This window comes from Oryzias latipes, chromosome 23, assembly GCF_002234675.1.
Source record: "Oryzias latipes chromosome 23, ASM223467v1".
In the NCBI taxonomy this organism is placed as follows: Eukaryota; Metazoa; Chordata; class Actinopteri; order Beloniformes; family Adrianichthyidae; genus Oryzias; species Oryzias latipes.
In genome coordinates this window covers 22,383,192-22,390,579 of record NC_019881.2, presented here as the reverse complement: position 1 = coordinate 22,390,579, position 7,388 = coordinate 22,383,192, and positions in this window count along the sequence as shown.

The window sequence follows — 7,388 nt, the reverse complement described above, 5'->3', positions numbered from 1 at the left end:
CTGTTTTTAAGGAATTTACATTCTGTAAATGAAACAGTAACAATCATTAATGAATTCTCCTCCATATCAGAGAATTCCATTAATTGGAATAAGTCTGTTTTGTTACCACTCAACAGGAATGCTGAACAAAGACTCACAATACCAGTCAAATTAGGAAATATCAAATATCTAGGTATCAATTTTCCCCCCAAACTACAAGAACTGGTGCAGCTAAACTACACCCCATTACTGGAAAACATACAGGACGATCTAACACGCTGGACCAACCTGCCTCTGTCCCTTATGGGCAAGGTAGCCACGGTTAAAATGAAAATCTTACCTAAAGTTAATTTTCTCTTCTCAATGATTCCCACACAACCGCCACTAAAATGGTTCAAAACATTAGACTCATCCATATCAAGCTATTTATGGAACAATAAACCTTCAAGAATAAGTCTAAAAAGTTTAAAATCTGCAAAAAGCTGTGGAGGCTTAGAATTACCTAACTTCCACAAATACTTTCTTGCAAATAGATTGCAATACATCTTAAAATGGTTAAAAAATAATCCAGAAACCAACTCATGGTTAGACTTGGAACAGGCGTTATGTGGAAAGATCAACCTGTCAGAGCTACCATTTATTAGCCAAACAGTTAAAAAACAGGATTGTTTCCAAAGTTTTAATATAAACGCCACTTTAACAGCCTGGTGGGAATTTCTCAAAATATCAAAATCATCAATTCAACCGTGCAAAATGACACCCATCTGGAACAACCCGGACATCCTTATAAACTAAAAAATGATTCACTTACCAGCTTGGCAAGCAGGGGGCGTAACATTACTAGAGCACATAATTATTGATAGAAGATTCATAACTCCCCAGGAACTTCAAGACAAACATGGAATAAATAACTTCTTGGAATATCAGCAACTTAAATCAATTATTACTGAAAAGTTTAAATACAGAGACAATGATTTAAAGCTACCAGGTGTAGTTACCACTCTGATTAATTTCTCAATGAATAAAACTCTATCCAAAATATACAAACTTTTATGTAATTTAGATAAAAATATTTCCCTTCCGACAACAAAATGGGATGCGGACTTGAGCATCAGCACAGATGAAAGCTTCTGGTCAGAACTCTGCATAAACACCTTTAAACTGACAAAAAGTCCAAATCTGCAGCTAATCCATTTTAAAACTCTACACAGAATTTACTACACTGGACAGAGGATGTTCAAGATGGGTCTCAGTAACTCAGACATTTGTGAGCACTGTGATAGTAATCCACCCGACAGTTACATGCACGCACTGTGGTTCTGCACTCCTGTCCAGGCTCTCTGGCAGCAGGTATGTGCCGATCTATCAGTCTGGCTTAAGGTTTCAATCACGGCCTCACCGTCACTTTGTGCGCTTGGTGACATGAGTGCCATCGATATAGAAGAAGGATTAGTATCTATCATTTTCATAACTCTTTGTATTGCTAAAAAAAATATTTTAATAAATTGGAAAAACAAGAAAAATATAAATATGAGTCAACACAGAAATCTGCTGCTTGATCATATTAGCTTGGAAAAAATGTCAGCCCAAAGTTCAAGTAACTTAGAAAGAATTCCGTCTCTCTGGTCTCCCATAGCTAACTCCATGACTTAGGGGATGGGGGGCCTGGTCGTCGCTGCTCCTTGCCCTTCTGCCGTGGTTCGGGTTGGGGGTCGGGGCCTCCGGTGCCCGGCGGGGGGCGTTGGGGGCTCCGTTGGTCGGGGAGTCGGGTCCGGTGCCTGGGTGGGGCGGGGTGGGGCGCTGCGTGGTCCTCTGGGCTTGGGTGTGGGGGTGCGTGGTGGGGGTGGTGGGGGGGTGGTCTGGCTTGGCTTGGGGGGTGGTCCCTTTGCCTGTGCTGGGGGGGGTTGGCAGGGGGCGCTGCTTGGGGGGACAGCCCAGCGGCGCTGGATGGGCTGCCCATCTACACCTGGGGCTGGGATCAGCCCTTCCCTGGCTCTGGGACGGGACGGGACAACCCTCTTGGGACCCCTGGTCGCTCTGGGTGTCATCCGCTTTGGCTGCGGGGTCTGGGGTGGGGTGGGGAGGGGGGCTTGTCGGCCCTGTCCTGTGGGGGGGCGTTCTGGGGGGGTGCACTATTGGTACGGGTCCTTGGGGGGTTGACGGGTCGGAGTCTCCGCTGAGGCAATCGGCGGTTGCCCCGGCCGGTTGGCTGCCTCGGTCCCGTCAAGGCCTGACCAGAGCTCTTTTGGGCCGGCGCTTGGGGGTGGGGGCCTGGACTTGCTCCGGGGGGGTGTCGCTTTCTTGCTCCTCTCTCTCTGTGTGGAGTGGGTGGTGCTGGGCCTGGGGTGTCGGCGCCTCCGGGATGGGGTCCCTGGGCTGGGGGTACCTGGCCCCTATGCTGGGGGGGACGGCTGGGTGACGGCTGTTTGACCACCGGGGGACAGTCTACCAGCTGTCCCCAACCTACCCCCTTCCTCATATAACCTCATATTAGGGTGAAGGGGTGGGGGGTTTAGCCTGCGGTGCGCCTTGGGGGGGGGTTTAGCCTGCGGTGCGCCTTGGGGGGGGGGCTACTTGGCAGTGGTCCCCCTCCCATGGTTGCCGTATGGAGTGGGCCCCCCCTCTTTCGGTTTTATTTGCACATTAGACATGTAGGGCCCTTGGTAGGGGGGGTGCTTGGACATCACTGCCAGCAAGCAGCAGATGTCCTCCTAGCACCCTACCCGCCAATTTTAACCGCACCTTAGACATTTAGGGCCCCTTGGTGGGGAGGGTGAGGGGACATCACTGTGAGTAATCAGGAGATGTCCCCTCAGTGCCCTACCCGCCAATTTTAACTGCACCCCCCTTAGTACACACACCCCTCCCCCCTCAAAATATACATTCCAACATAAACACACACACATGCACACAGACACCCTCACAAACACACATACACGTACACACATTTTGCAAGGAAGATTGGACCTAGGACCATATGTCCCCTACCCCTTCCCTGGTGGGGGGTTCGGGGCCCCCCGGAGCAAGTCCAGGCTCCCACCCCTTGTCCCCTGGGTGCCGGTTTCCTGGGCCCGGCGGTGCTCTCTCCGCGCGCGCGGGGGGGGGGGGGGTCACAGGACACCTGAGCCGGGTGTGTTCGTGTCCCTGGGGGGGGGGGTGGGTTCTGGTCCTTGCCCCTGAGCGCTGGGCCCCGCCAAATTTCCAACTGTGGCCGAGCCTGGTCGGGCCATGTTTACGACACCCCTTGTGGGCCCCCTTTTTTCCCTGGGGAGCTCCCCTCCTGGGCGGGGGCGGCTGGCCCCTGCCTTGCTCCTCCTTGGACCAACCGTGGGCCGGGTGGGTGGCTGCCTGGAGTGCGGAGTGGGTCTCCCTTGGGGGGTCATACAAAACACCAAACACAAAACTCCACTGTTTGCAAAATACAATCTTTACGTTCGCCAGGCGAATGAACAAAAAACCATAATAATAATGTAAAACAGGTTATGCAAAAATAAAACAAAAATAATAAAGGCAAAGCAATCTGTTAACGTTTCAGGAGAGACCATGTTTCAACTGTTCTGACAGCTTTTTTGTTAGTGGAAGATTTTATACCATTCACATACAATACCATTTCTCTCTGAAAAACATAAAACACTGGTTTTTTGTTGGCATGTTTACACTTGTGAATAAAATATTTAGCCATAATTGTAAGTAAATTAACTACATCTATTTTCTCTGCATTAAGTCTTCCTTGTGTAAAATATCCAAAAATAATATGCTCGTAAAATAATCTATAATCTTCACATAGATGAGTTCTTATAAAATGAATCACATCTTTCCAAAATAGTTGTGTGAAAGAGCAATACCAAAAAAGATGAGGCACAGTTTCTGGTGAGGAATGACAGAATGAACAGTTTATGTCCAGATCTTTTTTAAACTTAGTAAAGAAATGTTTCACTGGGTAAAATTTCTGAAGAATTTTGAGAGAAATTTCTCTGATTTTATTGGTGATGAAATACTTTTGGGGCAGGGTCCAAACCTTTTCCCACTGAATTCTACATCCAAAGCTGTTCCAGTATGAGATAACATACGGTTCTGTCGCTATCTCATTTTGAAACAGAGAACGGATACTTTGATTATTCCTGCTAGCTGAAAAACATATCTTTCCTCACCACAATTCTACTAATTTGGGAGGAGATCATGGAGTATTTGAAGGAGAACTGCTCCACAGAAGTCAAACACCACCTGGGATGCTCCAGTAACCAATGCAAACTCTGCAGGTGAGACATGCAGACTATAGCTGGACAGAAACTCAACGTATGACATCAGGTTACCTTTTTGATTAACCAGCTGTGTTACAAGAGAATGTTTTTTTCAAACCAATTTTCAAGATAAATACTGTGTTTCCTTCCTTTATTCCCTTATTCTTCCTTCCTAATTCCTTTATTTTTTTACTTAGGGATTCTCCCAGAAACAAAGGGACAAATCAGGATAGAATTTTTCTGAATTGACAAAAAACTTTAACTCTTAGTTTTGCCATGAGTTTACATTTGACTTCTTGAATTGTTTTAAAAACCTTTAAAAGAACCAACAAACAGAACTTAACAGAAAAAAGGAAAATTCCATTAAAATGAATTTTAACCCTTGTGCTATCCTAGGCACTTTAACATTGGGAGTTGGGTCATTTAGACCCACTAGACAGTGCTCTGAACCTTTTTTCTTCAATGATTTGTGATCTTCACTGGTGTCCATGAATTACATGAAATCCTCTCCACCTTTATCCACCTTTGTCATGGTAGGGAGAACACGTCAATGTAAGGGGGGGGGGGGGTCATAGGATAGCACAAGGGTTAAAATGGACATTTACTGTGGTCTAAAATTAGAGCAGAGCTCTCCTGAACACTTAAAAACTATAATTTCATCTCAGGATGAGGATTAACTATAACTGGCTCATGCTCGTTATAATTTTTAAATTATTTTAGATAAACTATAGATTAATCTGAACTCTAATAGCTCTTTTATTAGCTTGAAAGAGAAAAATTCTGTGCAAAGATCAGGAAATTTTAGTTTGGTAGATTATGTTGCTACAAAATGTTTTCACTTACTTACAGTTTTTCCCAAAATTCACCTCACGTTTCAATATTTACTTTCACATAAAAGTGGATTTTTAATCAAAAACACAAAAACTGTCAACTTTAGAAAATCAATATATGAAGAAATCTTTTTAGGTTCTAGGTTTAAGTGACTAAATATGAGAAAACATTTGATCAAAACGTACACATTTTTTGGAAGGAATCTTCAAAAAGACATTTTCTTGAATCAAATGAAAATCTTGTAAATGAAAATCAAAAAAGTTAACAATTAACTTCTGTATCACAGTCTACCAGCTGTCCCCAACTTACCCCCTTCCTCATATAACTTCATATTAGGGTGAGAGGGTGGGGGGGTTTAGCCTGCGATGTGCCTTGGGGGGGAGCTACTTGGCAGTGGTCCCCCTCCCATGGTTGCCGTATGGAGTGGGCCCCCCCTCTTTCGGTTTTATTTGCACCTTAGACATGTAGGGCCCTTGGTAGGGGGGGTGCTTGGACATCACTGCCAGCAAGCAGCAGATGTCCTCCTAGCGCCCTACCCGCCAATTATAACCGCACCTTAGACATTTAGGGCCCCTTGGTGGGGAGGGTGAGGGGACATCACTGTGAGTAATCAGGAGATGTCCCCTCAGTGCCTTACTCACCAATTTTAACTGCACCCCCCTTAGTACACACACCCTTTACTCCTCAAAATATACATTCAAACATAAACACGCACACACATGCACACACACACACTTACTAACACACACACACACATTTTGCAAGGAAGGTGGGACCTGGGACCATCTGTCCCCTACCCCGTCCCTGGTGGGGGGTACGGGGCCCTTGGCAACGGCGGCCGTGTCCCCTGGGCCCGGCGGTGCTCTCTCCGCGGGGGGGGGGGGGGTCACAGTACACCTGAGCCAGGGGTGTCCGTGTCCCTGTGGGGTGGGTTCTGGTCCTTGCCCCTAAGCGCTGGGTCCCGCCAAATTTCCAACTATGGCCGAGCCTGGTCGGGCCATGTTTACAACACCCCTTGTGGGCCCCCTTTTCCCCGGGGTGCTCCCCTCCTGGGCGGGGGCGGCTGGCCCCTGCCTTGCTCTTCCCTGGACCAACCGTGGGCCGGGTGGGTGGCTGCCTGGAGTGCGGAGCGGGTCTCCCTTGGGGGGTCCTGGCTCGTTCCTGGGGTTGGCCCGGAACTCCTGGGTGGTGATGGGGTGCTCGTCTGGGGCTGTGGGCACCCCCTTCTCGGGTGGGGCCCTGCGTTGGGCTCTACCGGGGGGTTGCTTTCCTGGCTGGGCTGGGGCGGCGCTCTCTTTCCCTCCGTGCCTCCCTGCGCTCTGGCTCTGGGGGCCTCGCGACGGTCCTGCTGGCCCTGGCCTGGGTGGCAGATTAGGTCGCCCCGGGGGCGGTTGTTCCCTGCCTGCTGCCGTGTGCCGTTGGGGGGTTACGGCTGCCGCTGCTGCTGCGGCGGGGGTCTTGGTGTGGGGATGGCTGGGCACTCTACCTCCTTCTTTTAACATTCCACCATCCATTTTAGAAGAACATAAACACTCACCTGAGCACAGGGGGGTATTCCAGGAAGCATGTTTAAACTACCCTGACTTTAATCCTGAACTCTGGCGGAAATCCGCCTGAACTCGCTTACTCTGGGTATGTCGGTTCCAAAAGACCGGGTATGAGTTGGCGTAATTGCGCTCGACTTGATAACCCTGGGTTAATGCTCGTGCACGGAAGGTACATAAAGACATTCTCAATAGATCACCGATTTCCGGAGTCACCATGGAAACGCGTGGTGGAAAAAAAAAAGAAAGCACTACATTTCAGTGAGACGGAGTCGGAGGTTTTAATGATGGCCTATGAAGATTATACGTCCATAAAAAAAGTAACACGGTTGCATCATCAAAAGAAAGAGTTTCTGCTTGTAGTAGAAGAACGGACAAAGTAAACTCACAAGTTTCTGATCTTATTTCCATTTTCCTTGTGACACATAAATATATAACTTATCCAATTTTGCCACCTTAAATGAATTACTTCTATTGGTAACAAATAATTGAGTAAAATTTAATCAACCTAATTTCTTACGTCTATAAAACTCAATAATTGTTTATACAACTCAAATTTATGTATTTATCTAACTAAATGTCATATTACTCCAATTCAATTAATATTTTTTCCATCTTAATTAATTATATTTCTTGATCTCTCATATGTCTAAGTATGAGCCGGCATATATGCTCATTTTTATAACAATAAAAAGGACGGGGGAAAAAATGCATGTTGTGCACAACTTCATTAAAGAATTCTCCGTCAATGTCATTACAGCTGATACTGGTAGGGGTGCTATATAAACTCATC